A 27,927-nucleotide genomic window follows, 5' to 3' on the forward strand; every position below is an offset into this window, starting at 1 on the left:
TGTTTTTCAAAAAGATGAAAAAAAAAAAAAAAATGTAAAAAAATAAATATTAATTGAAAAAAATACTTTATTTAAAATATTCAAGTAATAATGTTACAAATATCAATGATTAAAAAAAACTATATATTTTATAAATGTTCTTTATTTTTGTCTCTTTAGCTGATAAGAAAATATTAAAATAGCAGACCTTAACCCACTCTGCTAATAGGTATTGTTAAGTAATTTGATTAATACCAAAATAACTGCTGCCAAAAATTACCGTGCTTCATTTTTTAAGCGTAAATGTAAAATAAAAAGAAATTTAAAACTGTTATAAGCATCCCATCTTAGATATTTTTTGGAATTGATCAAAATGCCATTAAGTACAAAGATGTTAACGCTATATTAATAACATGATATTTTGTTTTTAGTCTAGGATGAAGTGATGAAGAAGCATATGGAAACATGGGAATTGGTAAGTAGCTAGTTAAAACTGTTATTTATTATACATTTGTGGAACATCTGTTATCTTGTGGTGGTGTTGTGTAATGTTTTTTAGGGAAAATATGTAGCTGTCCAGTACCCAGCGGCTAGTTCTACTGCAGGAAAGTATGTCCTTGACAAGAGATAAAGTGACCTTGGGGTGATGGTGTTGTATATTCCAGTGGACCTGGGGAGATGTACATTTTGTATATTGCAGAATACCTAGATTATGTGGCTTCCTCTGCATACTATGACACTTAGGGCCTGATTCAGAGCCGCTCGTAAGCGGCCGCTCGCTCGCTCTGAGCGATGTTCGCACATCTGCGCATGCGTATGGGTCGTAATGCGCATGCACCAACCAGTCATTGTGGTCGGAAATCGTGCGCTCGCAAAACAACGAGGGCCTGCTAATTTGAGGGACAGAATGAGGCGTTTGAGGGTGGTAACAGGGGAAGGTGCTTGAAAACGGGGAGTGGAGATCCGAACGCAGGCGAGCCAAAAAGTCAAAACGGGCGTTTAATGGGAGTGCATAATTAGTAAGGGAGTGTCATCGACCACGTCTATTGGTTGTCTTTTAGCCTGAACTGCTCGCAGTGATTGCGGAAAGTAAAACCTACCACAAGCACTGCGAGCAGTTCAGACGCCTTTCGATGTACTCGATTAATCTAATAAATAGCGGAGATGACATATGATGCGAACGGCCAGGGGGCGTCTTTACAAAATAGCGAGCGCATGTTTCGTTCGCTCGCTCAGACATAGAGGCGTCAACAGACCGCAAAGAGCGAGCGCTCAATTTAAATAGCCAGCCCCTTTTTCTGAACGACCGTTCGCAAATAGCGTCCGGCTCTGAATCAGGCCCAGTGTTCTATTTCAGTAGTTCTAGTGCATATGAAAGCTGGGTGTGGTATTCAATAGTGACAGAGAAAAAGTCGAAATTCAGAAAGTCGACACCAAAAGGTTGACTGGTTCTGAATGTTGACAGTCAATAGCAACATTGACCTTAAGTCGACCATCATTCTGTAGACATGAATTTAGGTTGCCTGGGTTGAATGATCGACACATTAAAAAGCTTAATATTTAACATGTCGACACTCAAATGTTGACAATTGTTTTTGCTATTTTAGCCTAACCTAATCCTAAATATCATGAAAAACTATGTCGACATTATAGTGTTGTCATGTTATATGACACCTATTGAATGTCGGCCATTGAACCCTGTTGACTAAATACATGTCTACAGAATGATGGTCAACGTACTGACCAACCAATCGACCGGATACTATGAAAGTTGTCTTTCTAAAACTAATATTAGTTATGTCCATTAGCCAGGGCTGTAACTAGGGCTGTGAGAGAAGGACAATCGCCCAGGGAACAAAGCTGAAAGGGGTGAATATGACGGGTTTATTTGGTCGCAGTTGAGAACTAGCGGTCGTCATCGTTAATACTTACACCGAGCTGGTTGGTTGGTATTTTATCTCCGTCCACTTTATATTCATCCAAGGCTTAGTAAATAGACCCCATTGTTCAATATGGGAACCACACTAATGTTGCCCATCCACTAGCAGACCTCAAAACGACTGCACGATTATGACATTGTAATCGTGCAGTCGTTTCGAAGTCTGTGATGAGCCTGCACTGAACGAGCAGTCGCTCAGTGCAGGCTCATCAATCATCTGCAAACATGCTGAACCTAATGTTATCTTCAGGTTGTACAACATGTTTGCACGATGATACATGTCTAAAACGACCCGGGGGAGCGCACAACGCTGGTCGTTTTAGAAATTTTTCGAAACGATTTGCAAACGATTAATGAACGATTTAACGATATCTTTATCGTTCAATCGCTCAATTTAATTGTCTAGTGGATGCCAGTGATGTTTGGCAGCATTTGGTGGGGCTCCCCTATTTGAATATTGGACTGCGCTGGAGCCCCACCACTGGAGCCACCACTTCTAAGGACTTAACACTTTAAGTAGGTTTTTTCTTTTTGGAAAATCTATTTGATTTGTATTTCAGTATTGAAAACTTAACCTAATTTGGATTGTAATAGGGTACTTCACTTGTGATTCATTTTTTATTTAGAACATGACAACTGAGTGTTTGAATGTTAATGAGGAATTGGTGCCTCACACCATTGTCCCCATCACAGGAGACAGAGGGCCTAATTCAGACCTGCTCGCGAGCGAAGGACGCTCGCAAGCGGGTCGATGGTGCCCGAATGCGCATGCGCACGATGGAGGGAGCTCCGTCGTGCACATGCGCGAGACCCGGCGAGCGACGAGGAATCCGTCGCTCGGGGTCTCGCACCAAAGGGGGCGTGCTGTCGATGGTGAGTGACAGCACGCCCCCTTTGGTGGGCGTGCCGGGGGCGTGGCTTCCAGACGGAGGCGTTCCCATGGGAACGCCTACCGTCTGAGGCCGGCCCCACTGACATCAGTAGTGATGTCAGTGGCAGTGATTTTGGCTCTAATAGAGGCAAAATCACTCCAGGGCTTGCGGCAGCGAGACCCTACCGCAGGGTCTCGTCGCAAGCCCGATGGTTGCGATGGTCTTGACCATCGCGACCATCATCATGGACGCTCGCTATAGCTGTGGGTGGTAACCCACAGCTATGCGAGCGTCCAAGAGGCCGCTCCATTTTTAGGGAGGAGGGCCCTGATTCAGAGCGAGCGCTCTGGTCAGAGCGTTCGGCTCTGAATCAGGTCCCCGAGCCTGCCTGTTCCTGTCCCTTTCCTATCTCATGTATGGAATTCAACTGATGGCTACCTGGGTGAAACCGGGCACATCAGCTAGTATATCATATTAGTGTTGGCAGTGCATATTCAAAATACACTCGTTGTTTGTGGAGGGCTCAGTAGAGAGAGCTGCAGTGAGTAGCGGAGCAGCAGAACTGCAGAAGCAACAGAGTGGCGTAAGATGACACATGTAATAGTCCGTACACACGGGTCAGTCAGACAACGATCAGATATCGTTGTCTGAGCGCCCTGCATGTGCTGGATGTTCGATATCGAACATCCAGCACATGCACCACCCCCCTAACGACTTGCGGGTCCCTAAACAAACAGGCTAACCTGGTCGATATCGACCAGGTTGGCCTGCATGCACGGGCAATGGTCGATATCGACCATCCGTGCCCGCGCATCGACCATCGTTTGGTCGTTACTAGGGTTGGAAAAAAGAACTAAATAAACGATCAAACTATAACGTTCTTTTAAGTTGGACCATGTGTATGCACCTAAACTGTATTATGTGTGCTCTCCACAATGTTCTAGAATGTGCAGAAAAGTAAAATAGAAATACTACAGACTGCATTATTAATTACTAAACAACAGCTGTGTAACATTATTTGCTGGGTTTTGCTTGATAAAAGTGTATTTATCCAATACAGCAAAATATGTGGGTGTCACCATAAGGTGTAAGGCAAGCTTGGTTAAAACTATTAAAGATAGACATGTGGGTAATCGACAAACTGTTGTGAAGAAAGAGAGCATCATGTTAAACTATGACAGACTGGGCTCCTTCATTTTACTCTCACCAATGTTTTATAAGTGACGTAGCATGGTACAACACCATAACAGGGGCATACCTAACGATAATAGTAGCCTAACCCTAACCATAATCTAACCTTAACTCTATTTGCAGCCTAACCATAATCTAACCCTAACCCTAATTGCAGCCTAAACCTAATCTAACCATAACCCTAATTGCATTTTAATCATAATCTAACCCCAATTGTAGCCTAACTCTAATCTAATTCTAAACCCTAATCTAACCATAACCCTAATATAACCCTAACCCTAATCTAACCATAACCCTAATTGCAGCCTAGCCCTAATCTAACCATAACCCTAATTGCAGCCTAACCCTAATTTAATCTTAACCCCAATTGCAACCTAACCCTAATCTAACCCTAACCCTAATCTAACCATAACCCTAATTGCAGCCTAACCCTAATATAACCCTAACCCTAATCAGAGCCGGATTTAGACCTCATGGGGCCCTAGGCAAGATACCAGTTTGGGGCCCCCCTACCTCAAGCAATCCATAGCACTTTATTTGCATTCCTGATTCATGCAAAGCATCCCTACCCTAATCCTGACCCTAACTCAACCCTAAGCTCAAACCTGACCCTAACCATGACCTCTAACCCTAATACCCTAACTGCTAAACCCTACACCATCCCTAATACCCCAACTCAAACACCTAATCTGACCCTGATACCCTAACCCAAACTGATACACCAACCCTAATACCTTATCCCTAATGCCAAACCCCAAACTAAACCTAATACCCTATGGTTTTACTCCTCATTATCCATTGAATACATCACATAAACCTGAGGAGTGCTAAGGATTAGAAGGCAGCTGCGAGGTGGCATCTGCAGTGGGGGTTGTGGTGTGGCCATGCCCAGTATTGTGTGTGACTGTGCTCAGCTGAGTACAATGATGGGGAGTCATCACCATTACACCCCCCCCCTTTTATAGGATTTATTTTTGTAATGGTAGGTGGGAGTGGACAGGACTGCAGTATAGTATAGTATATTGCAAGTACCTAACATGAAAATACCATCATCCTGGATTGATGTACTAATAATACTAATACTAATAATATCATGATCATCATAATGTACATTACTATATGCTTGTAATATAAGGCAGTCCTGTCCACTTCCCAGACCCCATCTACCATAAAAAATAAATCCTACATAATTCAGTCTATATTAGAGTAGTTGAGATTAGCACAGTACTTGACCCTACCTGCCTGGCTACTGTGATTCCCTGAGATCGGGATCCTTGGTAACTGTCTCACTCAGCCAGACTCTGCCTTGGCCTGTCCCTCTGCTCCTTGCTGGGTGCCACCGATGCGTGCTGCTGGTGGCAAGCTGCAAGCCTGGCAGTCAGTGGCTGCTGTGCTGGGGGTGGGCTGGAGCTGGATGGGGCTGGTCGGAGGACCCGGTGATCCTCGTCCTCCCTCTTATGCACAGTCACTCTGTGACAATGCAGACAGTGGTGCCGCAGCGGGACTCTATAAGCGGGTCCTCGTGACATCTTGATGTCACGTGGTACTTGTACAGTGCTCCTCTGGGAGCATTTTGACCGGCCAGATTTCTTGGGGAAAAGGGGCCCGTCTAGGGCCCCGCAAGTCAAAAGGGGCCCATCCACGGTTGCCTTGTGGGAAATCCGGGCCTGACCCTAATTACAGCCTAACCCTAATCTAACCATAACCCTAATTGCAGCCTAACCCTAATCTAACCCTAACCCTAATTGCAGCCTAACCCTAATCTAATTTTAACCCCAATTGCAGCCTAACCCTAATCTATACCTAAACCTAATCTAACCCTAACACCAATTGCAGCCTAACCCTAATCTAACCCTAATCTAATCCTAACCCCAATTGCAGCCTAACCATAATCTAACCCCAACCCTAATATAACCCTAACCCTAATTGCAGCCTAACGCTAATCTAATCTTAACCCCAATTGTATCTTAACCCTAATCTAACCCTAATCTAACCCTAATTGCAGCCTAACCCTAATCTAACCCTAATCTAACCATAACCCTAATTGCAGCCTAACCCTAATATAACCCTAACCCTAATTGCAGCCTAACCCTAATCTAACCCTAATCTAACCATAACCCTAATCTAACCCTAATATAACCCTAACCCTAATTGCAGCCTATCCCTAATCTTACCATAACCCTAATTGCAGCCTAACCATAATCTAACCCTAACCCCAATTGCAGCCTAACCCTAATCTAACCCTAATCTAACCATAACCCCAATTGCACCCTAACCCTAATCTAACCCTAACCCCAATTGCAGCCTAACCCTAATCTAACCCTAATCTAACCCTAACCCCAATTGCAGCATAACCAAAATCTAACCCTAACCCTAATCTAACCCTAACCCTAGTTGCAGCCTAACTATAATCTAACCCTAACCCTAATATAAACCTAACCCTAATTGAAACATATTCCTAAATTATATGTTGACATTCTATCAGTTGTCATTCACAATGTAGACATAATGTCCAGTATGTATTTCGACATGTTGAATGTCAACATCAGCAATGTCAAAATTTAGACCATGTCAAAATTATAGTGTTGATATTCTGAATGTCGATATACTGACTGCATACCTCTGGTAGTATTGTTGTGGGATTCAGAGCTCTGGACTCACTTACCGCATGGTCTGAGTGCCACCTAATGTATGAGCCTGTGTTTAGTGAGCCTTGTGGTGCCCTTTTCACAGTTCCAGATGGATTAGACTCTTTTAGTGAACATTGTGATAGTAAAACAGAATATAATATAAGATAGCATTCACACATCATGGAGGCCATGTCTCGCTATTCCTGAGAAAGGGCTGTCTTCTTAACCTATATTGAATGTGCACCTTTCCTTGCACCCTATCTTTAGATGCACCTGGTGCGGGCAGTGAAACAGTGTGCGCAGCATAGCCGCGCGGCGGGAATAAGGGGACGTGGCCTCGTGATAAGGGGCGTGGCCTCGCATGTGGGACGGGGTCATGCACCCGAACCCCGGTTTAAGTCTCTCCAGGGGTCCGGGAGGTGCGGGCTTCCCCCGTGGACCACTGTACTTGTAGTGCTGGCTCCCTTACTGTGACAGGAGCCGAGAGCTGAACGTAATTCTCCAGTGCAGCACCCGGCTCCTGTCACTGAGAGGAGTCTGCACTTTGGCGTCACCCCTTGGCGAGTGACACCCGGGTGCGGCTCGCACCCCCCTTGTGACGCCACTGCTTGCACCTCACCTCGTACATGGAAAACATTGGACAAAAAGTACTGCTTGGACACTTTTTCATGCCCAGGGGGAAATGCGGCACCTGCTTTCACCTTAATGGCTAATTGACCATCACTATATAATGTATCAGTGTTTGTCATAGTGGTGTTACATGGTTGATTGTTGATAGTTACAATAATCTTATCTTATCAACTGCTTTAGTCTTGTTGTGCGCCTTGATATATGTACAGTAAGTGGGTTTAGTTGGAGGGAGGAGTTAAGTGGAGTGAGGAGTGAGGGGATTACTTGCTAAGTAGGAACCTCAATGTGTCTAGGTTAATGGAGCAAGATCCCTGAAATGCGTTTTTTGTAACAGAGTAACACGGAGTGCAATGCTCTCCCCCCTTCTCTTTGACACCTCCATCTATACATGCCTGCTTCAACTATTCCCCCTCGGTTCTCTCACGCCACTGGAGCAGAGAACCGGTTCCTTCAGAGTCCAGTGACGAAAAGCCCTGGTCTTGTGTCCTGGGGGCGACATCACCTGTCGCACCGACCTCGATACGGCCCTGCATATAATATATGTGAAAGCAACTATCAAAGACGTAAAATGCAACATATAGGAAACACTTCCAGCAAAACCCCCTTATAGACCCAGGGACCAGGGCACTGATCGCTTTAACTGTTCCCAATTACAACACATTTCCATGAGTCATGAATTCTCACGGGAAGTACAAGGCCAAATGGGTTGTGAGCATCCTAGTTTGGAAGGCAAGATAGAGATATGCTAAGTCCCTACATTTAGAAGTTATGTTACATCTAAGCTAAAATCTTATTCAGATTTGGGAGTTTGTTCAGGTTAGGGTTAAAGTTTAGGGTTAAAATTGAGCTTAGTATTTTCTTTTACTTAATGCAGGATGTGTTAGAATTAATTTGGTGAAGGACCTCATTTAAAATGGGAGCCCCCACCCTCAAGCACACACATATTGAACAATGAGTCTTTTGTCTCCCTAGGACACCGGGGGGGCTGAGGTCTTTTGGAGCCTTTCCCTATTACTAAGGTCTATTAGTGGAGCACCTGTTCTGCTGAGCTCTGGGAAAAATATGCCCCTTGATTAAAAAACACAGACCCAAGCTTGCACTTATGCATTATTAATGCTGGAAGGATTATACTGAACACCTATGTGCATACTGTATGGCTGCTAGTGCATTGGGCGCTGATGGTGACCTTCCCCAGATAATAAAATAAAGGGCCTTATTCTGAGTGGGACACAGCGGCGCCTTCCTTGCAAACTTTGCCGCAGACGCGTCTGCGACTTTTTGCTAATTCCGCTTCACTGGTGTACATCCGTGCGCCCCAATGTGCAAGGACTGACATGCGCACTGTCAGCATCCATAGACGCTGAACTACTACTTAGTGCGTCTTTATGCACAACATTGGTTGCGCCATCAAAACTTGCAGGCGCAGTTTCTCCTACTTAATATGACCTTCTGTGTGATCAGCTGACCATCTCTGCACACGACCGCTTTCCGAAACACGCCTGTGATACTCCTATAAGACGCTACCTCTGCCAGTGTTTTTTTATCCACCCCCTCTGTTACCGCCCCCAAATGCCCCATACACTGCATATAGAATTCTGCTACTGTGCGTCTGAATCTGTACTGCATTTCTGTAGGAACACCAACGGGACCTATATGCGGATTGTGACACAGACACGTGGATTGACGAAATACATTGTTCCACTGTGTCCGACATCTCCGCTGCGTCCTACCCAGAATTAGACCCTTAATGGCAAAATTGTTTATTCCTATAATATGACATGCCAAATAAATGATTTCCCTCCCTTTGATACATTGGTGCACGCCATGGGCGTTCCTGGGAGGTGGCCTGAAGTGAACGCAAAAAAAAGTCTGTTTCATGTTATGGGAGTGTCCTGCGCGTGTCAGTGAACGCGGCTGCATTCCCAGACGCAGAGCCGCAGCCACAGAAGCCATGTTTAGAGCAATTCCAGAAGTAGACACTGCGTCAGCCATAGGCTTGTGCAAGGGTTGATGGTGATCGCGAGTTGCATTCTCCACGGGCATTGCCTTGCAATGTACGGCACATTGTAGAACACAAAGAAGGTTGAAACTAACATTTGCTTATTACTGCAGCTGCCACACCGCCAAAAAAATTGCAACTGCATCTGCAACTGTGTCTGCAACTGCGTCCACCTCTTAATCACCCCCCGTGTGCGCAGAAAAGAGTTGTACGCTCCCAATGTATACATGCCTGGTTTGCTGTTAGTCATCGTCATTAGTGCGTTTACCCTACACTTGGTGCAAAAGACATACCTCAAAACAAACCTACCTACGCTTCTGTCCAAGTCTGCATAACTAACCTGCCGTGTCATAAACACTCCTCCCGACTTTGCCTACGTGAGACCTCTCTGTTACAGCCCATTTACACTCCTACAGTCGTAAGTGTTATGAGATCCAAATGTACACGGTTGTCGTGCATTGTCGTACCAGAGTTCAAAAAGACACAAGGTGTACATTCAAAACTGTGTCAGCCCCATTAGTTCCTTTTGTATTTTCGATTATTATTATTATTAATAATTATTTTATTATTATACTTTTTTAAATGCAAAGAAACTCAATGTGGAATTTAATTTATAAACATTATTGTTAACGAGCACTAGTGTAAATTGAAGAAAGGGATTGGTAGACGATGCAGGAGTGGGGCCTGTAGCAAGCAGTCATGGTTTCTTGTCCCTACGTTTCCATGGGAAGATCATGTTAATTACAATGGGTCCTGTTCTTTGCTCTTTGTATGACCTCTCATTGTCTTCGCTGCTCTTCAGTTCACCCAATGTCAGAAAGCTGTGGGAAAGTCGTCCAGCTACTTGCATCAGCTGCTGGACACATTTCATTGTCCTCTTGGGTTATCGTTCTCTATGGCTGAGGGTATCTATAATGACCAACTGCTAGGCAGGTGAGGGTCATTACTGTGTCTTGTTCCCTTTGTGCCTCTGTGGTTTGTGCAATCCTTTCCCCGGTGATCAGGTGTTGGGATGATGTGGAGAATGGAGGGGGCTTCATTGGGAGTGGTTACCAGGCTTAATTCCCACGAATCCAGAAGGGGGGCTGGGGGGGGTTTGAGAAAGATAGAGCAATTTTTTTTTCTTAACTGGAGGACTCTCTGCATGACTTCCCCACTGATGTGATCATGTGCTTTCAGCCTGAGATTTTATTAACAATTCATATGGAAATCGAGGGCACCAGAGGAGCAGATTCTCACATAAACTTGATCTATTCATGAATGTGGTTCTCTGTTTGCCCTGACCCTGCATGGCTTAAGATACGCTCGCGAGCCAGAGAGCTCGACACAAAAAGTAAAGTGAAAAGCAAGCACATTCCTGCATTGCGCACAAAGGCGACGGAGTAGGGTTTCAGCCCTCTCCTCCTTAGAAAGTGTCCTTGTTCTCCCACAAGCTTGTCTCTTCTACTTGATAGAGGTAGATACGGCACCCTTCCATCAATATGTTATATTACGCCTTAGCTTGCTAAATTATCTTACCCCTACATCAAGTATTTTTCATTATTTTTTTGTAAAACACTTTGGGGCTTATTTAATAGAAGAGGTGCCCTGTGAAGAGGTGCTGTAACTCATAGCAACCAATCAGGCAACCAATAAATTTGCTGTAATTTTGGAAGTCATACTAGAAAATTAACACCCATAATCTAGGGGTTAAAACACAAAAAAACACCATTTCTTTAAAGCTAACAACATGGTACAAACATCGGGTTGGGGGCGGGATGCAGACGCTCGGGATCCCGGCAGTCAGAATCCTGACACTGGTATCCAGACATGGTCACAATCCCGACAGAAGGAGGTAAGCGTACTCGACTTCCCCTACCGATACCCCTAACCCTCCCTCTCTGCAGCCTAAATCTAACCTTGCCCCCCTGGTACCTAAACCTAACCTCCCTCCTTGCAGCCAAAACCTCACCCTCCCCCCTAGTGCCTAACCATAACCCTCCCCCTAACCCAAATACTTACTGTCGAGATGCCGGCGCCGAGATTCTGACTGGTGTCGGGATTCCAGCACCGGCATTCTGAGCGCTGGTATCCCAACAGCTGGGATAATAACTACATCCCCAAATAGCACACTATAATGGCTTGAACATCCTAATATAAGATAAGGTAAACTAAATCAAATATCAACATTAATGAATTTAAATTTGTGACAGACTATGTGCATCACAGTGTTGGGGGCGTGACTAAAACTTTGGAAACCCTGGGAACCCCAGCTCCCTTCCCCTCCTCTAAGAATACCCATTCAGTGCCACATGCAACTGACACTATTATGCGTGGCAGCATTCAGTAGGACATATCTCCCAGCACTAGCAATTGGGACGGTGCAAACCTATGACTGTCCCAGCTAAAGGCCTGATTCAGATGTAGACGCAGCGGGAATGTTTGCGCAGTCAAGCGATTATTTGCTATTGCATGCATTGTAGAAACCACTATAATAAAGCATGCGTTGCCCTGAAAGGACGAGGAGTCCATTGTTGCATACTGAGGCGCTGGCATTAGAACCGGCGAGACAAAACCATAGGTGTTCCTGGGTGGTGGCATGTAGGGAATGCAAAAAAGGCCATGTTTAACCGGAGTTCAGAAGGAGACACTGCGTCTATCATAAGCTGGTGCATGTGTTGATGATGAACGCGATGGTGCGCAGATGGTGGTGTGTTTAGAACCACTGGCAGATTTGCTCTGTCCATGGTCAGTGAAAGTGGTCGTCTCAGGGCTTGCACTGTCCAGCGCACACTAGTGCACAAGGGGACGGCTGAAACTAGCATTTCCATATTATCGCAGCTGCGACTCCGCAAAAAGCCAGGGTCGTACCAGCAATAGCGTGCACCTCTGTGCCGCACATATATACTATTAGCTTCATGTTATTTGCCTGTACCGTACATCTTTTCACAAAGGAGGCAGACATTTTGTGGACAGACTAAATATTAATGAGCAAACGGCCTATTAGTTCACTAGTAGAAACTAGTGACATCACTGAGACAAGAGGCACATCATCAGTGATGTCACAAGTTTCTAGTGAATGCCGACTTGTTTATAGCTGAGCCTGTCGGCCAGCGTGTACCCGCGATATGTCTGTGAACGACGTCGATCACAGACATATAGCGTTGGACATGCAGCAGAGGCCGTGAGGAGAGGGGCGGGACCCGCGGCCAGAAGCAGATGATGGTCGTTCAATGTGTATGAACGACCATCATCTGCAGATATATCTGTGCAGTGTGTACCCACCTTAACTCCCAAAAAAATTAGCACTTGATGCACTGTCAATTAAACTATCACTAAGCCAAAGAGGAGAATCATTTTTTAATTTAAATGTGGTTATTATGTAGGTTGTACTGTTATTATGTTGGTGCCAAAACGTAATCTACTATATAAAAGCGAAAATTTGTCCTTCTGTCTTTCTATACAAATCCACAGTTTACAAGCCAAGATAGTGAAATTATACATACGAGCGTATTAAAACACGGCCGAGTCAACTAAAAAAAATTTTAAATCGAAATTAATTACTGTTAATTTTTAATCAATTAAAAAACACAATTTTTGCATAGCATTCGTCCTCTACAGGTCAGGTACGGAATTAGAAAAGGATTTAGCTTGATCTCTCATGGTTCTACACCTAAAACACCAAAGAAGAATAAAAGCATTGTCCTGTTTGGTTTATTGTTATATGCAGATTTGGACACCATTCTTCTTGGGCCATCTGCAAGGTCAATAATAAAAATATTAAAATGTTATTTTTGGTTAATTTCTAGCGTCTGTTAGGCAAGCGCATAGCACCGGGATTGCTGGTGCTGACGGGAGAAGATGCAGAAAGCTGCATCTTCTCCCGTAAAACCCCTGGCAACGATCAAAGAACCCCTGGCAACGAGCATAGAACCCCAGGCAACGAGCATAGAACCCTAGGCAACGAGCATGAAACCCTTGGCAACGAGCATGAAACCCTTGACAACGAGCATGAAACCCCTGGCAATGAGCATAGAACCCCTGCCAACGAGCATAGAACCCCTGGCAACAAGCGTGAAACCCCTGGCAACGAGCATAGATCCCCTGGCACCGAGTGTGAAACCCCTGGCAACGAGTGTGAAACCCCTGGCAATGAGCTTGAAACCCCTGGCGACGAGCGTGAAACCCCTGGCAATGAGTATGGAACCCCTGGCAACGAGCATAGAACCCCTGGAACAGAGCATAGAACCCCTGGCAACGAGTGTGAAACCCCTGGCAACGAGCATAGAATCCCTGGCAACGAGCTTGAAACCCCTGGCAACCAATGCCGTAGAGAGCTCTGCCGAGCCCAGGTACAGAGGGGGTGTGGCCTAATTGCGGGAGGAGTGGCCACGCTCTCTTGAAAAAAAATAAAAATAAACCCTTTTCCAGTGCTGCAAGGCCGCGCTGCGCGCCAGGGAGGGGGGCTCTGTGAGCCCCTCAGCCCAGCACAAAGCCAGAGGGGGGCGCGATCAGTGTGATCGCTCCCCCCCACAGGCATAGGAGACTGCTGTGGCTGCTGCTCAGCAGCCACGAGCAGTCTCCCACTGCAGCTCAGCACACGCTGTGTGCTGAGCTGCTGTGTGGGAGAGAGAAGGAAGGGGGGGCAGCGCCGGGCCCCTCAGGAATCCCGGGCCCAGGTAAACAGTACCCGCTCTCCCCCCCTCTCGGCGCCCGTGCTGGTAACGAGCGTGAAAACCCTGGCAACGAGTATGGAACCCCTGACAACAAGTATGAATGCCCTGGCAATGAGCATGAATCCCCTAGCAACAAGCATCGAACCCCTGGCAACGAGCTTGAAACCCCTGGCAATGAGCCTGAAACCCCTGGCAACGAGCATGAAACCCCTGGCAATGAGCCTGAAACCCCTGGCATGAGCATGAAACCCCTGGCAACGAGCATGAATCCCCTGGCAATGAGCATGAGACCCCTGAAAATGAGCATGAGACCCCTGACAACGAGCAGGTCATTTAAAAGTATTTAGAAGCTTTACTGTGGGGCAAATATGTAAGTGGCACTTTGGTAATGGTTAGGTCTAGGCTACACAGCTCCAAGGGACTAGTGACGTCACACCCACGTGACCTGTCATCAAAGGGGGAGGGGCAAGGATGATAACGGGGGTCCAAAACTGACTCCTCGTGGGCTCGCTGCGCTCGCCACAAAACTGTATTCCCCCTCTATGCCCACGTGGATGGTAACACAGGAGCGATCTGGCACTCCTGCAGCAGTCACGTGACTGCAATGTCAGAGAGGTCCTTTCTACACATAGGATCTAGCAGCAACCCTTTGGGGGTAATAGGCATTACAGTGTGTGGCATAATGTGTATGGGGCATTACGGTGTCTGGCATAATGTGTAAGGGGCATTACTATAACGAGGAAAAATGACAAATACTGTAAACTGTCTATGGGGGTGGGGGCACATTTTTAACTTTTGTACTGGGAGCAGTGGTGGAACTCCTGGAGACAATGGAGTCATTTGCCGCCGGGCGCCAGCCCTGAAGGGGGCACCTGGCTCCATTGTCAACCCGGCCATTCCAGGCACTGCTGAGGAGCTGCATGGAGAAGGAGCGCCGCTGATCGGCGCTCCATCTAGAGTGGCGTAACTACGGAGGGTGCAGGGGGTGCAGTGTGTTACCAGCGGGCGCCCGCAGTGCACTATGGGATTGATGTCACTCCCACCATTGTTCCAAAGAGCGGGCGCCGGGGTCGGAGCTCACTCCTGAGGTCCGTCTTTCGGGTCCTGCAGTGCACTATGGGAGTGACATCATGACGTCACTCCCATAGTTCCGAGGAGCGGGCACCAGGGACGGACTGCAGCAGCACTGGAGCGGGGTTTAAGGTAAGTATTGCTGTTGTTTTTTTGTATGTGTGCACGCGAGTTGGGGCTCACTACAGGGGGCTTATTACGGGGGGCACTACAGGGGGCATTACTGGGGGCACTACAGGAGGCTTACTACTGGGGGCATTACAGGGGGCACTACTGGGGGCACTACAGGGGGCTGACTGGGGGCACTATAGGGGGCATTACAGGGAGCTTACTACTGGGGGCACTACAGGGGGCTTACTATAGGGGCCCTACTACTGGGGGCATCATATGGAGGCACTGCAGGGGGCATTATAGGGGCATCATATGGGGGCACTACAGTGGCATTACTACTGGGGGCATCATATGGGGGCACTACAAGGGCCTTACTACTGGGGGCACTATTGGGAGCATTACATTTGGGGGCACTACAGGGTCCCTTACTACTGGGGCACTTCAAGGGGCATTACTACTGGGGCATTGCAGGGAGCATTACTACTGGGGGCACTACAAGGGATTTACAACTGGGGACACTACACGGGCCCTTACTACTGGGGGCACTGCATAGGGGACCACTACTGGAGGTACTGCATAGGGGACCACTACTGGAGGCACTGCATAGGGGGACCATTACTGGGGGGCACTGCTTAGGGGGACCTTTACTGGGGGGCACTACATAGGCAGGCACTGTATAGAGGTACCTCTACTGAGGGCACTGCATAGGGGGACCTCTACTGAGGGCACTGCATAGGGGGACCACTACTGTGGAAACTGTATAAAAGGAACTGCATAGGGGGGGCGGCGGCAGCTGGGGCTGGCATAGGTGCTGGGGGTGGTAAATTTTTATTTGGGGGGCCCCCACATTTATCTTGCCTCCGGGCACCTGGGATGAAGTTACGCCACAGACTGGGAGCCAAACTGCGTATCAACGGCCCTGTATTAATTTTACCAAAATGCCATGGGGAGGGAGGGAGAGGAGCGTCAGAAACTTTTTGGCGGGGGGAAAAAAATTTATAGTTACGCCACTGGTCTGAATATTGTAAAAATTGCTATCTGCATCCATGAGGAGAGGTCCATCTGATTTACAATCAGGCCCATAAAGATGGCAACTATACTAGGATGCAAAAACGCAGCTCTGCAGCACAAATTTTTATTTATACTTGCTCATGCATGAGCTTACACAACTAGAAGGTGTCAACATTTGCGACCAAACTTTTTTGTCTACCTCCTTGGTTGCTGGACCGCACTATGGAACGCACAGAGGCTACTTCCGGTTCATTCCTTTGTCAGCCCCTGAAGGGTAAAACCGATTGGATGAATCTTATACACCGTGGAGACCCTGAATGCCGGAAACAGCTGCACAAGGAACTGGAAGTAGTTGCTGTGCATTTCATAGTGCGATCCAGCAACCAGGAAGTACACAGTCATCCTGGTATCAGAGCAACAGAAGCTCTTGGCCATGTTTACACTGTACATCCGACAAATTTTTAATGCTTCTATCTCCGAAGTGTGCTTTACACCGATACAGGTCCTACTTCCTTCGAAGACCTTAGGACTGTTAATGGCGAAGTTTGTCACAATTTTCGTGAGGCCTGCCTAAGGATAGGCTTGTTGGAGGATGATGTGTAAACAAACATTCTTAAAATCCCGGGCAACCCCGGGTACTCCAGCTAGTAATATATAAAAGGTCACTAAAATAAGACTGCTTCGGTCTGTGCTGAGCTAATTTGTAATGTAAGTTCCAATAATTGATGTACTATTGTTCTTTATAAACTATGTGTTGTACAAGTAATGAGCTGATGTGATTGATGTGAACAGCCAAATAGAAATTGCGTTGTTCGTTTTGATGTTTTAATTGAGAACCTGAAGTAACTAAGGGCTGACATACACAGAATATTGATGACACCTGTGCTAGATTAATGCAGAGTTTTATATAGCTTTTTAATTTGTAAAAAAAAAAAAAGGAAAAATACATATTTCCATCATATTCAACCGTTCATCTTTAAAATGTTTTTATGCCCTAATTTTCCTATATTGATCCACTGCACAATAAATTTCTCTTTCCTGCCTTGCAGATGTCATTTTACCATATAATTTTTATTCCCTTAGTTAACGTTAATTGAATCATTTAAATGCTGAGGGCAGGGGTGTATCTAAGGATCCGAGCGCCCCTGGCAAGGTAATGGACTGGCCCCCCCCTTAATTTCAGGAAGTGCCCCCCAGTAGTAGTCCCACCTATGCAGTGCCCCCAGTAGTAGGCCCCTTTAAGCAGTGCCCCCAGTAGTAGTCCACCCTATGCAGTGCCCCCAGTAATAGTCCCCCTTATGCATTGCCCCCAGTAGTAGTCCCCCTATGCAGTGCCCCCAGTAGTAGTCCACCCTATGCAGTGCCCCCAGTAGTAGTCCCCCTTATGCAGTGCCCTCAGTAGTAGTCCCCCTATACAGTGCCCCCAGTAGTAGTCCCCCTTATGCATTGCCCTCAGTAGTAGTCCCCCTATACAGTGCCCCCAGTAGTAGTCCCCCCTATACAGTGCCCCCAGTAGCGGCCATCCCCCCCATAACGTGCCCCCAGTAGTGGCCCCACAATACAGTGCCCCCAGTAGCATCCATCCCCCCCCTAATGTGCCCCCAGTAGCGGCCCCCACAATACAGTGCCCCCAGTAATGTCCACAACCACCCATAATGTGTCCCCAGTAGTGGCCCCCATAATACAGTGCCCCCAGTAATGTCCACAATTACCCATAATGTGCCCCCAGTAGCGGCCTCCACAATACAGTGCCCCCAGTAATGTCCACAACCATCCATAATGTGTCCCCAGTAGCGGCCACCCCCTATACAGTGCCCCCTAGTAGCCACACTCCCCCGCTGTGCTGTGCCAGAAAAAAAAAGTAACTTACCTGAACCCCGCTCCTGCCGATGACCGCCGCTGTCCACTCCTCCGGGCTTGCTCTCTCGCTAAGCACTATGGGATGGGAGAGACGTCATGACGTCTCTCCCATCACCCGCTGCAGGGGGAGATGGAAGGCGGAGCTCATGAGTGAGATCCAGGCGGCTCCCTCCGTGGACGCGGCAGCCAATGAGTGTCTGGCTGACTCTCATTGGCTGGCTGCTATAATAGACAGACGCCACTGGCGGCTGTGTGTTTGTAAACTGTGTTGGGCAGACCGTTCTCACTGCGGTTTACCCTACACTTAGGTCCCGGGGGACTAGCGGGGTAGTCCACCCATTGGCTGCTGGTGGCACTGCCGGACAGCGCCCCCCTTTGGCCGGTGCTCCGGGTAAGTGCCATTCTGGCCAGTGGGTAGATAACGAGGGGGCGTTTCAGTTGGTGCCTCGGCTGTGATGTGCCGTTCAAGAAACGGTACATTGGGGCTAGCAACTTAATGTTTTTTTCTTGGCTCCCAAGTAGTATGTGTAAAACCCCATGGTGGTCACGCAGTGACTGTTGGGGCCAGTAGGCGACGGGAGTAAAGCTGGGTACACACTGAGATGATGCCGGCAAGATATGTTTCTTACGGCCAAACAGGAACAACATATCCGCCACATCGCTTAGTGTGTCGCTTGCGACATTGTCCAGTCGGATGCGCTGCACGTCCAACCGGACTATATCGCAAACGGCCCCGTTGCAGGTAATGAAGGACAGAACGAGGTATCGTTCCGTTGTTCATTACCTCGTTCTTATGTGTACCCAGGATCCAATATGTCGCCACAACCGCCACAATGCTCATCCAAGGCCTAGAGGAGCCCCCATTGTGAGAGAGGAACCGCAGCCAGCAGCAGGCAGCATGGCCTGGCCAGTGAAGTTTTACCCTGCAGCCCATTAACAGGGGAAGTCCCTATTTAAACTAAAGACCCCAGCGTATCAGGAGAGCAGAATTGTATTTGACCAGATTTTGGCTATTCAGAGTCCGCCGTGTAATACTCCTTTCACACTGAAGCCCCAGCTCCGACCCAAGAAACTGAACACGGGTTGAAGCCGCTATTAATAAAACCTTAATTAAATAAATAATAACTCATGACAACTAGATTTGGCATTTAAAATTTCTGAAATATATTTTTGATATTGAATTGTATTATTAAATTGTTAGTATGGTGGCGGACAAAAAGAACGAAAAACAAACAAGTCAATGACTTGCATACAACACACAGTACGCCCCGATGGGCGGAGTCCAATTTTCCGGTCGGGACTAATAGATCATCATTTGTGAGGAGAGCGTACCCAACTAATATAAAATACCCTAAAATATATTTCCGCCGCCAACAAACGCCTCAGGCTCAGGTGACCACGCCCCCTTAGGTTAAAAAAAAAGTTTTGCGCTGGCGAGGGGGGAGCAGTGAGCCCCCTCAGCCCAGCGCATAACCAGAGGGGGGCGCGATCAGCTTGATCGCTCCCCCCACAGGCATAGGAGACTACTGTGGCTGCGAGCAGTCTCCCAGTGCAGCCCAGCACACAGCAGCATGTGCTGGGCTGCTGTGATGTAAAAGGGGGAGGAACGGTGCTGGATCCGGGCCCCTCCAGCAAGCCCGGACCCGGGTAATCAGTACCCCCCTCTCGGCGCCACTGCTCAGGCTTACAAGTCAGCCTTATGTTTCACATATCGGCTTGATTGCTTGATTTGATCTGAAACCGATCGTTCCAAGCCAGTTCTCAAATAGACTTGACCTCCCTAAAAACATGTATTTACATAAACTACCTATGTCGGGTTATAACCAAATCCAAGATGAGGAGTGCCCAAACCATCCTAAGGACGCTCCGGGCGCCCCTACAACATGCAGGGTGAGTGCACATAGGATTCTAAGAATGCTCCGGAGAGCTGTTCAGGCATCCTGCAATCTGAATCCAGGTGCCAGTGACGGTGCCGCCTCCTGGGCCCTGCGCCCTGGGAGACAGCTCCACTCGCTCACCCCTAGTTATGGCTTTGGTTGTGAAAGTCCCAGCATGCCCTGCAAGCCTTTGGCTGAGAGAGTGTACCTCCAAACTGCCGATTTGTGCACTATAAAGGTAAAGTAAGTGGGATTTGGTTAGAAAGTTGTATGGTTAGCGAGATGAGGGCGTGAATTGTTCAGGTCATGATGGGGTTTATTTGGGTGGAATGTTGGGAGGTAATATAGCTTGAATTTCTGCAACAACTCAACTACTTAACCAGATGTCCTGACAGAGAGGAGGGCAAAATACCAAAAATGAGGAGTAATTTGCACATGGTATTACCAAGGTGGTTGCAGATTTAAAATGTGCAGAGAGATTTATAGTATGGGAGGGGCATGTCCTAATTTAATGCTAAATTTCAGTGTAAAATAAAGCTGCCCAGAAATGCAGCCAGTAGTTTCCTTGCATTCAGAAAATAAATTCATGCCCTTACTCCGCTTCAGCGCCGTAGCAGGACGGCAGTGCGCTCTGTGCTGCACTGCCGCCCCTCTCGCTCAGAGCTGGCCCTAGGCATAGGCATTCTAAGCAAATGCCTAGGGCATCAGGAATGCCTAGGGGCATTCCATGGCTCTGCAGTCGTCCCCCCGCCGCTACCGCGATCGGAGCTCAGCTCCGATCGGGTAGCGCAGTAGTCAGACTGTCAGGTGACAGACTGACAGCCACAAACAGGTCAGAATGAGCTTCTGAATAGAAGCTCATTCTGGCTACAGGGGACAAGGAAGATGGCCGCGGCCACTCCTCCCATGGTCCTTTGCGGAGCCATGAGTGACTGTCAACTCACGGCTACACCTCCGTATTTACCACCCGCCACCAAGCGCACACGCTGCACATCGGACCAATACACTGCACAGCACTGCAGTGCAGCACAGCCCGAGCCCCGAAGCCAGCAACTCCCACTCCAGCCATGCGGACTAGTATCTTCTCAGGGCAAATTATCTCAGTATTGCACACAGCATTGTAGCCAGAGAGTGGTGCAGACTATATATATATATATATATATATATATGTGTGTGTATAATAAAGATATATATATATATATATATATATATATATATGTGTGTGGGTATATATATATTTATATATATATATATATATATATATATATATATATACTTTTTAGTCAATTCCGCACTCACTTTAGAAAGATAAATGCTGGGGTGCAACATCAGATTGTGGTTCAGGTAAATCCAAGAGACCACCGATAAATAGGGAGTTTTTTAGGGGTGCACTCACCAGACTTCAAACAGGAGTTCAAAAGATCAGCTTTATTCCAAACAACACTATTCCTATGTTTCGGTCCTCTTGGGACCTTTGTCAAGGTGTATTAATCAACTACATACAACATCCTTAAATACCCCTACACCCTCCCCCAAAGACAGTACACAAACATATATAAAAAACAAGACATGGACACATTTAGCATTACAACAACCAGCATCCCCATAATAATAGTCTGCTTATCCACGGAATGTATCACCATAGCTTACATCTCTCTGGGTCCAGCACAATTAGCCACAACCGACAGCTGAGACGCCGCCCGCAGCTTTCACAGCTTGACAAAGGTCCAAAGAGGACCGAAACGTAGGAATAGCGTTGTTTGGAATAAAGCTGATCTTTTGAACTCCTGTTTGAAGTCTGGTGAGTGCACCCCTAAAAAACTCCCTATTTATATATATATATATATATATATATATATATAATGTGTGTGTATATATTTATATATACATGTAAGTTTGTGTGTATGTGTGTGTATATATATATATATATATGTATATATATATGTGGGTGTGTGTGTGTATAGATGTGTGTATATATATATATATATATATATATATATATATATATATATATTAGGAGTGTGCACCGGCCACTTTTCGTGTTTTGTGTTTTGGTTTTGGATCTGGATCTTTCTTCGTGTTTTGGATCTGGATTGGTTTTGCCAAAACCACCCTTCCGTGTTTTGGGTTCTGGGTTTTGTGTTTTGGATCTGTATTTTTTTTAAAAAAAGCATAAAAACAGCTAAAATCACAGAATTTGTAGGTTTTTCTGCTCCTATGCTATTATTAACCTCAATAACCTTAATTTCCACTAATTTCCAGTCTATTCTGAACACCTCACACCTCACAATAGTGTTTTTATGTCCATAAGGTTGCACCAAGGTAGCTGGATGACTATGCTAAGCGACACGAGTGGGCGGCACAAACACGTGACCCATCTAGGCGTGATACTGCAGTGGCAGACAGGATGGCAGTTTGAAAAACTAGGCCCCAAACTGTACATAATGCAAAGAAAAAAAAGAGTTGCAAGATGGAATTGTCCTTGGGCCCTCCCACCCACCCTTATGTTGTATAAACAGGACATGCACACTTTAACAAACCAATCATTTCAGAACCAGGGTCTGCCACACAACTGTGGCTGAAATGATTGGTTCGTTTGGGCCCCCACAAAACAAGCTGGCAATTAATCTGTCCCTGCACAAACTGGCTCTACGGAGGCAAGATGTCATCCTCATCCTCCTCATCCACCGATTCCTCATCCTCACAAAGTATTAACTCGTCCCCACTTGAATCCACCACCACAGGTCCCTCTGTACGTTCTGGAGGCTGGTCTCCCTGGAAGAGCTGATAATTCATTTTGATGAACATCATCTTCTCCACATTCTGTGGAAGCAACCTCCTACGCCTTTCGCTGACAAGGTTCCCGGCTGCACTAAACACTCTTTCGGAGTACACACTGGAGGGGGGGCAACTCAGGTAAAATAGAGCCAGTTTGTACAGGGGCCTCCAAATTGCCTCTTTTTCCTGCCAGTACAGGTATGGACTGTCTGACATGCCTACTTGGATGCTGTCACCGATGTAATCCTCCACCATTCTGTCAATGGTGACAGTATCATATGCAGTGACAGTAGACATGTCAGAAACTGTTGCCAGGTCCTTCAGTCCGGACCAGATGTCCAAACTTGGTCCTGCCTGCCCTGCATCACCGCCAGCGGGTTGCTTAGGATACCTAAGTTTTTTCCTGGCAGCCCCAATTGCGGGAGAAAATAAAGAAGGAGCTGTTGACGTGTCACGTTCCGCTTCAGCTGACAGTGTGTTCACCAGCAGGTCTTTGCACCTCTGCAGGCTTGTGTCGGCCGGAAAGAGAGACACCACATAGGCTTTAAACCTAGGATCGAGCACGGTGGCCAAAATGTAGTGGTCTGATTTCAACAGATTGACCACCCTGGAATCCTGGCAAAGCGAATGAAGGGCTTCATCCACAAGTCCCACATGCCGAGCGGAATCGCTCCGTCTTAGCTCCTCCTTCACTTTCTCCAGCTGCTTCTGCAAAAGCCTGATGAGGGGAATGACCTGACTCAAGCTGGCAGTGTCTGAACTGACTTCACGTGTGGCAAGTTCGAAGGGCTGGAGAACCTTGCACAACACGGAAATCATTCTCCACTGCGCTTGAGTCAGGTGCATACCCCCTCCTTTGCCTATGTCATAGGTGGATGTATAGGCTTGAATGGCCTTTTGCTGCTCCTCCATCCTCTGGAGCATATAGAGGGTTGAGTTCCACCGCGTCGCAACCTCTTGCTTCAGGTGATGGCGGGGCAGGTTCAAGAGTGTTTGCTGGCGCTTCAGTCTTCGGCACGCAGTCGCTGAATGGCGAAAGTGGCCAGAAATTTTTCGGACCACCCAAAGCGTCTCCTGCACGCCCCTGTTGCTTTTCAGAAAATTCTGCACCACCAAGTTTATTGTGTGAGCAAAACATGGGACGTGCTGGAATTTGCCCAGATGTAATGCCCGCACAATATTGGTGGCGTTGTCAGATATCACAAATCCCCAGGAGAGTCTAAGTGGGGTAAGCCACTGGGCGATGATTTCCCTCAGTTTCTCTAAGAGGTTGTCGGCGGTGTGCCTCTTACTGAAACTGGTGATACACAGCGTAGCCTGCCTTGGAACGAGCTGGCGTTTCTGAGATGCTGCGACTGGTGACGCTGCTGCTGTTGCTGCGTAAGGTGATACATCTACCCAGTGGGCTGTCACAGTCATATAGTCCTTAGTCTGCCCTGTTCCACTTGTCCACATGTCCGTGGTTAAGTGGACATTGGGTACAACGGCATTTTTCAGGACACTGAGGACACTTTTTCTGACGTTTCTGTACAGTCTCGGTATCGCCTGCCTAGTGAAGTGGAATCTAGACGGGATTTGGAACCCTGGACACACTACCTCCATCAATTGTGGTGGACGGCAAGGAGGGTGTCGCTATGTGACGGCCGGCCAGCGGGGCCCCAGGTGATGGTTGTTCATTGTGTATGAACAACCATAATCTGCAGATCTGTCGATCTGCATATATATCTGTCAGGTGTGTACCAACTTTAAAATTGGCGGTGGGATTATTTTATAGGGGGCACCAGACAAAATCTTGCCTAGGGCACCAAATTGGCTAGGTCTGGCCCTGCTCTCGCTCCCCCACGCCCCCTCCTCCCCGTAAGTGCATACATATTCACCCACCCGATGGGTGGAGGATGGGGATTTCTTTAGCGTTGTTGTGTGAGAGCCTCATAGCACTCTTCCTGCAGACCTCCGGAGCCGGGCAGGTAGCGGCCGGTGACCTTGCAGGATTTCACCCCTGTGCAGAGGCACCGGCCGTACCACCTTCCCTACGGCCCTGCTCCCCTTGCATTTCAACATGGCATTTTTTTTTTTTTTATTTGCACTTAATCTGAATCGGGGTCTGGTATGAAATGTCGACATTCAGAATGACGACACCTTAATGTCAACGTGCTTTGAATGTCAGCATGCGGGATGTCGACACCAACATAATGTCAACCTATTCATTATGTCGACATTAGGAATGTCTTCAATAATAATGTCGCCACTAGTTTTTTTAGGCTAACCCTAACTGCAGCCTATCCGTAATTCTGACTGTTGACATTCCTAATGTTGGTTTATCGAACATGCTTGTCGAATGTAAGCTCTGTTGCTTATTTGAGTGTTGTGATCGCTAATGCAGCGTAACTCAGCATAACAATGAATACGTATATGCATTTATTTCCATGCGCTTAATAATAAGCCATACCTATCAGACCTCTCGCTGCAGAGTTGCCCAGAATACATCAACAACACAAGATGGTTGCTCACTCACCACCAAATTCTGTATTTAATGAAATCTCAGAACAGTAACTGCACCCTACATACTGCAGCACATCCTGACAAGAGACAAGTGCAAAATGCAGGAAATATGTGCTTACTGCCTCTTAGACATGAGTAACCCTCGTTAATCCTCCTGTTTGCTTGACCTTTGTGAATGAGCCATTAAAGTTCACTTATTGTGAAAACAGGCATTTGGTGATTACCAGCCATTGCTATGTCTAGGTCTCAACTGGATTTGGGGAGGGTTTGACTTATTCACGTCGACTCATGAGGTCTTCACTCTGGGTTTTCTTTTCAGTGATTTAGAGCTTAGTATCATTTCCCTATTGACTATGAAGCCGGCCTACAAAGCTTGGCTCAGTATGGGGTTGTCTTGTGTTTTAGCTGGGTATGTAAACACTGGTTTACTGCTGAGTACACACATAGCAGGGAGACACAATAGACCTGTCAGTACAATCATCCTATTCCCATCTTGTCTCTGGTAATTACTCTGCAGGCACTGGGGTTGATCCTCAGGCAGACACTTCCCTTTTCACAGGCGCAAATAGCGAGTTTCAGCATTCAGCGCATGTGCAGAAGGAAATTGACGCATCTTTGCATGTCTCTGTCTGCTGCTGTGTCGGACAGATACTTACCGAAATCTTGCTTTGTGTAAAATGCGCGTTTCCATGCAGGAACTGGGCAACTATAATACGATCGTACTGAGCTGCTTTGTCTTGTGGGCGTGTCATGGGAGGGGCGTGTAGTTAGAGCGCCACCATATCCTGAGTCACGCATATGGAAGCCAGTTACAGATGGTTCTCATGCACCCAGCATGAGGCTGGCACAAGTGCCGTTGCTAATGATGACGGTTGCGCCTGTGGGCGGAAAAACAGTAGGCAGAGGGGCTTCCCTCTTGAAGCCGCACGAACCCTCACATTAGCCCTATGGAAAGTCGCATTAGCAGCATACGATAGTAAATCTGGCTGGCGGCATCATACACACACAGCCACTTTGCTCCTAATGCTGGGTACACATACACACTAGCAATCAGCGGCTCCATATCTGGCCTGACATCACCACTTTTACATTTGCCCGCCCAGTTGTGATGTAAGTGTCAGCGGTCCTGGCAGCCAGTGTACTGGCGTCAGCAGGTCGCCCATACACACGTACACACATACAGAAGCACCAATATATCTTTTCACATATATCGGCATCAGCTGGGCTGCAGGGCCGACCTGATATGTATGTGAGCGACGTCGTTCACAGACATATCGGGTGTACACAACCGCCGATGCATTCACGATATGTCAATCGAACGATATATAGACAAGTGTGTACCCGGCTTAATTCAGAATGAGTCCCACTATAATTTCAGATAGATTACAGGATGGGTATAAATTATAAACTCGCATGCATCTTGCAATTACCTTTTATTGGGCAAATCTCTGCTCTTCCTCCAAGAGAGTGCATAGCTGTCTATAACCTAATCTGTCTGTTGTTTTATCCTTGGCCACAGTCACTGATAATTATCTCAGGAAAATGGGACTTTCCAGTTCCACTTTGAGATTTTTAAATAATGTCCTAGAATTATTTTTCCATCAGTAGATTGCAGGCAGATGCTATAAAGCTCGCCAGGGTAAAGAAATGCACCGTCTCATCAATTATTATTTTATTTCCATCAATGAACTGACATCTGTCTGTGTCCAGTGTGTGCTTGACTTACTGTGAAGTGTTTCGTTACACAGACATCACTCAGAGACAATAAGTTGGGTAAAGCCATTGAGGACCTGCTAAGACTACCCTCATTGAAATGGCTGCAGTCTATCAGCATTTCAAAGGTTATTGTGCTTCTGCTTAATTGTTACACTTAAGTTAATTAAGGCTAATTGGTGACAAATCATTTTACTGCCTTTGTTAAGATAATTGTATTATCTCGGCATTATCATGTATTCCTTCTAATGAGCCAGACCTTGGACTTCTCTGGCTTTCGTCAACTTTCAGCGCCTTGCAATGACTTTCTCAGGTCTAATTGATCCAAATGTATTTTACTTTGTAGAGACGTTTACATGGTTACATGTCATATTCCCTGTACCCTATGTACATGCTTAATGTTAAAAAATACTTTTACTTTTTAAAGTGCACACAATCTTACGGTCACATCCCATCCAAACAGAACATTTGCAGTGTCCATGTCAACAAAGAGCAACACCATAAAATAATTGCAATTAACAATACAACAAAGCAGGCACAAAACTAAAGTTATACAGACCTGTTTATCTAAAAGATGGTCGTGTCTTTTAGAGAGGTATAGATTTTTATGTTTAACCAATTATTATTGTTTATTATTTATATATTACCAGTTATTTATATAGCGGACACATATTCCGCAGCGCTTTACAGAGAATATTTGGCCATTCACATCAGTCCCTGCCCCAGTGGAGCTTACAATCTATAGTCCCTAGCACATGCTCACACACACGAGGGTTAATTTTGTTGGGAACCAATGAGCCTAACAGTATATTTTTGGAATGTGGGAGGAAACCGGAGTAATCTGAGGAAACCCAAGCAAAAACATAGGGAGAATATACAAACTCCACTCACTTAGGGCCGTGGTGGGAATCGAACCCACGACCTCAGTGCTGTGAGGCAATAATGCTATCCATTACACCGTCTGTGCTGCCCAACTAGTAGAAAACAGTCGTTATTGTACAAGTTTTGTCACACGAATATAAATATATATAAATTAATTTTGCATATGCAACTATGACTGTTATTGGTCAAAGATGACAAGAAATAGTGTCTAAATTTATTGGCAGAGG

At 46.6% G+C, this 27,927-nt stretch overlaps 1 long non-coding RNA gene across 4 annotated transcripts in view; it reads left to right on the forward strand.

Moving 5' to 3' along the window:
• LOC148510574 (uncharacterized) overlaps nucleotides 1-27,927 on the forward strand; it is a 487,397-nt gene that overhangs the window by 178,917 nt on the left and 280,553 nt on the right. For all 4 annotated transcript variants that reach the window (XR_015869399.1, XR_015869401.1, XR_015869398.1 and 1 more), the window contains one exon: nucleotides 411-454. This is a non-coding gene — a long non-coding RNA (uncharacterized LOC148510574). The remainder of the gene's footprint in view (nucleotides 1-410; nucleotides 455-27,927) is intronic.

The sequence above is a fragment of the Taudactylus pleione genome, unplaced genomic scaffold, assembly GCF_031769625.1.
Source record: "Taudactylus pleione unplaced genomic scaffold, aTauple2 ptg000316l, whole genome shotgun sequence".
NCBI classification, from domain to species: domain Eukaryota; kingdom Metazoa; phylum Chordata; class Amphibia; order Anura; family Myobatrachidae; genus Taudactylus; species Taudactylus pleione.